This window comes from Phyllobates terribilis, unplaced genomic scaffold (genome assembly GCF_046119375.1).
Source record: "Phyllobates terribilis strain yellow unplaced genomic scaffold, ASM4611937v1 Scaffold_3__8_contigs__length_932513732, whole genome shotgun sequence".
Classification (NCBI taxonomy): Eukaryota; Metazoa; Chordata; class Amphibia; order Anura; family Dendrobatidae; genus Phyllobates; species Phyllobates terribilis.
Genome location: NW_027362763.1, coordinates 59,862,906 through 59,869,331, shown reverse-complemented (window position 1 = coordinate 59,869,331; position 6,426 = coordinate 59,862,906). Strand labels below are relative to the sequence as shown.

The 6,426-nt window shown below is 51.5% G+C and overlaps 1 non-coding gene across 1 annotated transcript; it reads right to left on the bottom strand.

Annotated features, from left to right (window-relative positions):
- Positions 1–321: 321 nt before the first annotated feature.
- Positions 322–393, bottom strand: TRNAA-UGC (transfer RNA alanine (anticodon UGC)). Its single transcript has one exon. It is a non-coding gene; the product is annotated as a tRNA-Ala (tRNA).
- Between the last annotated feature and the right edge of the window lie 6,033 nt (positions 394–6,426).

Genomic DNA, 6,426 nt, shown 5'->3' with positions numbered 1-6,426 from the left:
GCTGTGATCATATCTGAATGATTTATTTTTAAGATTGGAGATTTGTCAGACATTTTAGGCCTTAGAACGAGGCTGATATAACAGAATCGGTGTTTAATTTGCTGATACAAAACTTAAAAACCATCCATTAATGTTTTGATATTTGGATAGCGTGCCACCTAGTGTCCATTACATGTATAACCTTAACATTCCACAGTATATTAGGGTGAAAGATGATGTTTTTTCTGATAATTAAGCCGTGTGGATCGCATCCAGTCACATGTGCATTAAAGTTCAGCAAATTAATTTTTCTTAAAGAAATATGAACAATACAACAAAATATGGAGATGCCGGGGATTGAACCCGGGGCCTCATACATGCAAAGCATGCGCTCTACCACTGAGCTACATCCCCTGGTGAAAGAGTTCCTTCTTCTCAAAGACAATACTCTGTGTGTGGTGTAAGAAGGTGTGCCGTGGAAGATGAGATTCTTCAGAGCTGTGCAGCATTTGTGACCAGAGACTGCGACCTACTGTCCAAACAGAACCAATAAGAGCGGGGGAGTGTTTAGAGAAGGACGAGTCTAGATGGAGCACCAGGTCAGGTGAAATTCGTAATGCAGTTCCTCAATATAAAAGGCCAGAGGGACAAGCTGGGAAGAGATTTGGAGCTAACGATAGAGGTCATGTGCTCAGAGGGACGTCGCTGCCAAGATTCTGGGACACACTCGGGCAACCAGACCAGCGGGCTGCTGTGCGCCCGCGAGTGAGATCCAGACTGTGCCAGGCAAGACCCAAGGCCCAGCCCTGCGCCAGTGAAGATCTGGGGACCAGACCACTCCAGTCAAAACCTCAGGCCCAGCCCTGCACCAATCAAGATCCGGGGACCAGAGCCAGACAAGACCCAAGGCACTGCCCTCCGCCAGTCAAGATCTGGGGACCAGACCACGCCGGGCAAGATCCAAGACCCAGCCATGCGCCAGTCAAGATCCAAGGACCAGACTACACTGGCCAAAACCTCAGGCCCAGCCCTGCGCCAGTCAAGATCCGGGGACTAGACCACTCCGGGCAAAACCTCACGCCCAGCCCTGCGCCACTCAAGATCCGGGGACCTGAGCCCGACAAGTCCCAAGGTACAGCCCTACGGCAGTCAAGATCTGGGGATCAGACCACGCCGGGCAAGATCCAAGGCCCAGCCCTGCACCAGTCAAGGTCAAAGGACCAAACCACGCCGAAAACCTCAGGCCCAGCCCTGCGCCAGTCAAGATTCGGGGACCAGACCAAGCAGGGGAAGAGCCCAGGCCCAGCTCTGCGCCAGTCAAGATCCAAGGACCAGAGGCGGACAAGACCCAAGGCCCAGCCCTGCGCCAGTCAAGATCCAAGGACCAGAGCACGCTGGCCAAAACCTCAGGCCCAGCCCTGTGCCAGTCAAAATCTGGGGACCAGACCACACCAGGCAAGACCCAAGGCCAAGCCCTGTGCCAGTCAAGATCAAAGGACCAAACCACACCGAAAACCTCAGGCCCAGCCCTGCGCCAGTCAAGATTCGGGGACCAGACCAAGCAGGGGAAGACCCGAGGCCCAGCCCTGCGCCAGTCAAGATCCAAGGACCAGAGGCGGACAAGACCCAAGGCCCAGCCCTGCGCCAGTCAAGATCCAAGGACCAGAGCACGCTGGCCAAAACCTCAGGCCCAGCCCTGTGCCAGTCAAAATCTGGGGACCAGACCACACCAGGCAAGACCCAAGGCCAAGCCCTGTGCCAGTCAAGATCAAAGGACCAAACCACACCGAAAACCTCAGGCCCAGCCCTGCGCCAGTCAAGATTCGGGGACCAGACCAAGCAGGGGAAGACCCGAGGCCCAGCCCTGCGCCAGTCAAGATCCAAGGACCAGAGGCGGACAAGACCCAAGGCCCAGCCCTGTGCCAGTCAAGATCTGGGGACCAGACCACGCCAGACAAGACCTGAGGCCCAGCCCTCGCCCTTCCAGACCAAGCAGACAGTCGTCGTAGGTCAAGTACCAAAGATTTGGTGAGGACCCTAATCCGGAAGTGACCAGGAGGCGAGAGTGAACCGGCCGTTACTTCCGACATTGATGTACAGTACAGGGGTCAGTCTGGGGTGGTGCAACAAGACAGGATGGGAACTGGCCAGAGTGCGAGAGGCCAAAAGAGCATTGATTGACTTTGTCAGATAGACTTGCGGCGTGGCGGAAAGAACTGGAGTCCCCCACTAGGGCCTTGAACATAAAGGGGCTTGTTGTAGCGTCACCCTTATTACTGTGAACGTTGTTCTCATCAGATACAAGATGTATAAAGTAGTGAAGTTGTAACACAGGTACCGGAATGCAACGCACGAGACAACGAGGCGGGAACAGTCAGGGGTTGACATAACCACTTTATATGTATAACAATTATTTTAAAAGGGGTTAATGGAAATCAACAGTAACTTGAATTAACAAAATTAATCTTTCAGTAAGTAACAGTAAAGTTATTTTCTGTAATGCGGTGCACGCAGTCATGGGAGTCACCACATAAGTTCTCTTTCTATCTGTATGGCCCTAGCGGGGGTCACCGATTCTTCTAGTTCTAGGCCGCAAGTCTCTACCGGATAAAGTCAATCAGTTCCCATTGAGCCTCCTATGCACCAACCAGCCCCCTCCCAACCTTAAGTCCTAATCCCAACTGTCCCCGGTACCATAAGTGAAAGTTGGAAGTGATGGCCCTGTTCACTCGCGCTGTTCCTCCGCTACTGCTGGTGCGTCTCTCCTGTCGCAGTCCTTTCTCAGCTCTTCTCGGCTTGACTGTCGATGGTAGTCTCTCAGGATTGGGGCAAAGTGGTCCAGTTCTCGGCTCTTGACAGGTGACGTTGGATCCCGGGAACTTAATCAGTGCAGAGCGCGGGTACAGGTTCTGGCCAACATGCGCAGAACTCGGGGCACTTCTGTGACGGGTCCGGACCTTATCAGGCGGTGTCCAGCACTCAGATGACGCGAGCCTCTGGCTGAGGCCTGTCATGCTAGCTTCTGCGGCACCTCTTGAGCACGTCTGCTCTGCCTTGCAGCTTGGCACCAAATCTGCCTGCGGTTTGGCATGCAGGGCTTTTATATCCAGGAAATCCTTCCTGTGGGTCACCTGATCAGGTCCGGCCTCTGAATTAACTCCCACTTTAAATCTTCTAGCACAACTTGATTCTGCTTCATTTCACCTGGCCAGCAGATGGCAGTCCTTCCTCACTAATGGCACATGTTGCAAGAGTTCTTCTGATGTTTTACTGTCTTCTGCTACATTCCTCCCCCCCTTTTTGCTCTCCAGTCCCCGGGTGAGTGGAATCCTTGCGGGATTGATGTTTCTTCACAGGTAGCCCAGGTTCAGCCAAGAGTTGAGTGCACTCCTCTGTTTTCTGCTGGATCTGAGACCAGACAAACTCATCCTGGGCATACCGGTTAGGAGGAATTCCGGTATTGGCCCGTTCAGTCCTGCGAGGCTCCTCTTGTAGAGAAGAGAAAAGAGGAAAATCTCCAGCGTAGGATAAAGTTAAAACATTGTAATTTATTGAGTCCAAGATAAAAAAAAATTTTTGAGTTCATCCAAGAAATACAAGCATCACATCAATCTGCTCCAGTGAGGAATTACATCAGTCAAATCAAAGTGTTTCAACTCAGACGAGTCTTATTCATGAGATCAGCTCAAAGATTTGATTTTTTTTATCTTGGACTCAATAAATTACTATGTTTTAACTTTATCCTACGCTGGAGATTTTCCTCTTTTCTCTTCATTGCACCGACCCGAGCCAGGGCGACTCACTGCGAGGATCTCTGGACAGAGGATTTGCAGACTGCATTCCGGTGAGCTGACTCTCCCTTTCTTTCCCTCCCTGTTTCCATGCTCCTCTTGCAGAGGCACCTCTGGAGTCCCCAAAGAGTCGATCAACGGGGATTGTAAATCGCCTCCCCGTTCATTCTCTGTCCCACTCAAGAGCGGCATCGGCAGTTCCGGTGGACCCAACGGTACTGCAATCCATCCTTCCTCATCCTCTAAGTCCTCTCTTTGTGGAGCTTCAGCCACTTCTGTTGGGGACCCAGCCCCGTTACAGATCTCCACTTCGGAAGAGCAGGGCCGCAGCATATTCCGCTGCAACATTCTAAGTGCCGCGTCATCATCTCCCTCGGGTCTGACCTCGTAGATCGGGTTATCAGGGTGGACCTTCTTCACTACTCGGTAGGGTACTGCCTCCCAACGGTAATCCAGCTTGCTCCAGGGCCGCTTGGACCGCACAAGCACATGGTCCCCTAGCTGGAGTTGTCCACCTGAGGTCCGACTTGAATGTTCCACTTCCCGAAAGTTCTGTTTAGCTAATCTTCACACTGTCTGAAGTCGGCATCAGTGCTCCCGAATCCAGGTATTTGGGCTACCGCCTGGACAGAGGTCTTCTGAGTCCAGCTCCAGCAGCATGTAGGGAGTATAACCGGTAGTCGTATAAACCCTCACCAACTCAGACACGAATTTGGGCCACTTCATCTTTTTGTCCTCTTCAAGGGTTCGCAACATTTGTAACAGGGTTCGGTTAAAGCGCTCGCAGGCCCCATTCCCCTGGAGGTGATATGGCGTCGTTCGGGATTTATCGATTCCGTAGATATGATACAGCTCGTCCATCACCCGTCCCTGGAAGCAGGCCCCCCTGGTCGGAGTGAATTCGCTTTGGGCACCCATATATTCGGATGAAGTCCTGACAGATGGCCCTGGCTGCAGCTTCTGCTGTCTGGTCCCAGGTGGGGGTCACCACTGCGAACTTGGTGATGTGATCAGTCATCACTAAGCAATACCCGTAGTCATTGTACGAAGTTCCAGTCATCAGGTAGTCAATGATGATCATCACTACCTCCAAAGGCGCAGAAGTTTGAATGGTCTGAACAGGAGCTCTCTGTTCCGTGGGTTTATTTAGCTCACAATATTAACATTTTCAACAAACTCCTTCAAATTCTTGCCGCAGTTGGGGCCAATACACCAGCCGTTGTAACCACCGAAAGGTCTTCGCCACACCAAAGTAGGCACCCTTCATAGTTTCTTTAGCTAGTTGAACTACTAGCGCTTCTGAAGCCACCACTTGCCAGGTAACATCGAACTCTTGAGGAAGTTGAATCATTCGGCAAAGCAGGCCATCTTTCAGGAAAAGCCTTTCCCACTGGCCCAAGATTTGCAAGGTTGTTGGGAATGAAGCAGCCCTGGCTTCCTGGTCAGGCCTTTGTCCCAGGGCAACCCATTTTCTCCGCATCGCTAGTTCTGGGTCGGACTGTTGCAGATGTCCCTACTCGTCTCTTGAGCGGCCCAGAATCTGGGTGGGTCTGTGCTCTTCTCCACACTCCTGTGCGGCTATTACAGCAGTGCCAACTATCTGAAATCTAGGATCTCGTCACTTTCAAGCTATTCGTCTATGTCTCTCTTCGGCCCAGCTTGCGTGACTCGGGACAGGGTATCTGCATGGGTGTTCTGGTGCATAGACCGATAGGAGTTCTTATACTGATATTTGCGACCCACCACTGTTCTAGCATGCCTAGCTTCACGTTTTCCTAAATAGGCCAAGGGGTTGTTGTCTGTTCGCACCTTTACTTCTGACCCTGACAAGTACTCTGCGAACTTCTCAGTCGTGGCCCATACCAGAGCCAGTAACTCCAGTTTGAACAAACTGTAGTTGTCAGGATTCTTCTCAGTGTCCCGCAGCGACTGACTGGCATACGCGATCACCCGCTCTCTTCCTTCTTGTACCTGAGCCAATACTGCTCCCAGCCCGTACAAGCTTCCATCAGTGTACAACACGAAGTGCTGTTAAAAGTCAGCGTAGGCCAGGATTGGGGCATCCGTCAATGCCATCTTCAATGCTCAGAAGAACGCTTCCTCTTTTCATGGGCCCCACTAAATGGGTTGACGCTTGGTTCCTCTCAACAACTCATTAAGTGGTACCGCAATCTTAGCAAAGTATTTTTTGAATCTGCGGTAGTATCCGGCGAGCCCCAGGAATGCCCTCAGTTCTCTCAGGTCGGTAGGTGTGGACCACTTCTGGACTGCAGCTACTTTTTCTGTGGTGGGGTGCACTCCTACATTGGAAACTGTATTTCCCAGGTATTCAGTCTCCTGTTAAATAGATGACACTTATGGGGCTTAATTTTTAACCTGTGTCTTTGAAGCCGCTCCAGCACTTGCTCCAGTCGGTGGAGGTGATCTTCAAACATAGCGGAATAAACGATTATGTCATCCAAGTATATCGAAGTGGCTTTGAAGTTGAGATTTCCCAAGCATCTTTCCATCAATTGCTGAAAGCTCCCTGCCGCATTTGTCGGTCCAAATGTCATCCGGTTGAACTCAAACAAGCCCATAGGGAGGACAAAGGCTGTCTTCCGACGGTCCTTGTCGGTTACCGGGACTTGCCACTACCTAGGTCGAGGGAAGAGAA